The sequence below is a fragment of the Arachis ipaensis genome, chromosome B1, assembly GCF_059453495.1.
Source record: "Arachis ipaensis isolate K30076 ecotype BB chromosome B1, ASM5945349v1, whole genome shotgun sequence".
Taxonomy (NCBI): Eukaryota; Viridiplantae; Streptophyta; class Magnoliopsida; order Fabales; family Fabaceae; genus Arachis; species Arachis ipaensis.
In genome coordinates this window covers 52,137,148-52,139,134 of record NC_142436.1, presented here as the reverse complement: position 1 = coordinate 52,139,134, position 1,987 = coordinate 52,137,148, and the positions used below count along the sequence as shown (strand labels likewise).

General features: G+C 42.1%; 1 non-coding gene across 1 annotated transcript; it reads left to right on the top strand.

Moving 5' to 3' along the window:
• Positions 1 to 936: 936 nt before the first annotated feature.
• Positions 937 to 1,043, top strand: LOC148576559 (small nucleolar RNA R71). Its single transcript, XR_015904604.1, has one exon. It is a non-coding gene; the product is annotated as a small nucleolar RNA R71 (small nucleolar RNA).
• Positions 1,044 to 1,987: the final 944 nt, after the last annotated feature.

Here is a 1,987-nt window from a genome sequence, read left to right as displayed (position 1 = left end):
GCTGAAGTATCTTCAGGTTGTTCTAATGGGTTGTTCAGCTCTTCCTCAGTCTCCTTATCACTTATAGTAACCATCTTGCAATCTTCCCATCTGACTTTCTTTACTTCACCTCTCGGATTTTTCTCTGTATCACTTGGGAAGCTATCAGTAGGTTTGGGAATCTTCTCAGATAAGTATCCCACTTGAAATTCCAGCCTCTTAATGGTGTCTCCCTGGTTCTTGATACTGGCTCGCACCTCCTCTTTGAACACCTTGTTATCTTGAATCTCTTTGCATATACCTTCAAGTATAGTCTCAATCCTTGAGAGTCTATCTTCAGATGATGGTGAGTTGAGGTTGGAGGGATGAGAAGGGCCATTTTGGCTTTGGTATGGATGTTGAGGTGTGTTGTTAGGTGGGTGTTGATATGATCTTTACGTGGAATGTTGGTGGGCTACATTATTGTTGGGGTTGTGGCGTCTCTGATCTTGGTCTTGGTCTTGTTGATTTTCCCACCCAAAGTTTGGGTGGTTCCTCCAACCAGGATTGTAGGTCTTGGAGTATGGATCATGTGCTTTCCTAGGTGAGTTTCCAATGTAGTTGGCTTGTTCTTGCTCATCCTCTGCCTCTGCATTCACTTCCTCTTGGGTTACTGATGAGGTGGTGATTGCTGCTACTTGGTTCCTCTCCATCTTCTTGGTAAGACCAGCCAGCTGCTTGGTGATAAGCTTGTTTTGGGCTAGCAGTGCATCCACATTGTTTAGCTCCATCACTCCTCTAGTGTTTCCTCTTTCAGTAGCATAGAAGTAGTCATTCTCGGCTACAGTCTCAATGACATCTATGGCTTCTTCAATGGTCTTCTTCTTGTTCAGAGATCCCCCAGATGAGTGGTCTACTGCCTTTTTCGATTCATAAGAAAGACCTTCATAGAAAATGTGCAGCTGCACCCATTCATTGAACATATCTGGTGGGCACCTTCTTGTCAGGTCCTTAAACCTCTCCCATGCTTCATATAGAGTCTCACCATCTTGTTGCCTGAAAGTTTGAATCTCAGCTCTCAACCTGTTGATTCTTTGAGGAGGATAGAATCTTGCCAAGAATTTGTTCATCACATCTTCCCAGGTTGCTAAACTCTCCTTCAGAAAGGACTCTAACCATTTGTATGCCTTGTCCTTGAGTGAGAAGGGAAATAAAAGTAGTCTATTGGTGTCAGGATGAACACCGTTAGACTTCACAGTATCACATATCCTCAGGAAGGTGGTTAAATGTTAGTTGGGGTCTTCTTGGACACCTCCTCCGAACGATCAGTTGTTCTGAACAAGGGTGATGAGCTGTGGCTTTAGTTCAAAGTTGTTGGCATGTATGGTTGGCTTTTGAATGCTACTCCCACTGTTTCCTGGGTTTGGGTTGATATAAGATCCTAAAATTCTTCTCTCCTGCCCAGCATGATTTGCTAGACCTTCTCTGCCATGGTTGTGAGCCTCTTCTTCATGATGGTTCTCCATATTTTCATCCATGTTTGGTTCAAAATACTCCTCCTCTTACTCAGCACCAACTACTTTCTTTCCTCTTGCTTCCCTCCTTAATCTAAGGAAGGTCCTCTCATGTTCAGAATCAAAGGAAGTTGAAGCCCCACTTCTTCTCCCTGTCATACAACCAACAAGGCACAAGCAAGGAAATAGATGCAGAAAGTATTTCTGTTAGAATTGCTGTTAGTGTGAGTGATGCAATATATCAAACAGTTAGTGGGTTAGTGGACTAAATTGTAAACTAAAAAAAAGTAGGGAAAAAGGGAGAAAATAACTAAAACTGAAAGTAAATTACTCACACAGAACTTTAAATCAAACAAAAGAAAAATGCTCAATATAGTTATCCTCCAATTTATTCATTGTTGATACAAAATCAATCCCCGGCAATGGCGCCATAAACTTGATGCACGGAAACTTGTCTCTCAACAATTTTCCTTCGGCAAGTATACCGAATTGTCGTCAAGTAAAAACTCACAATA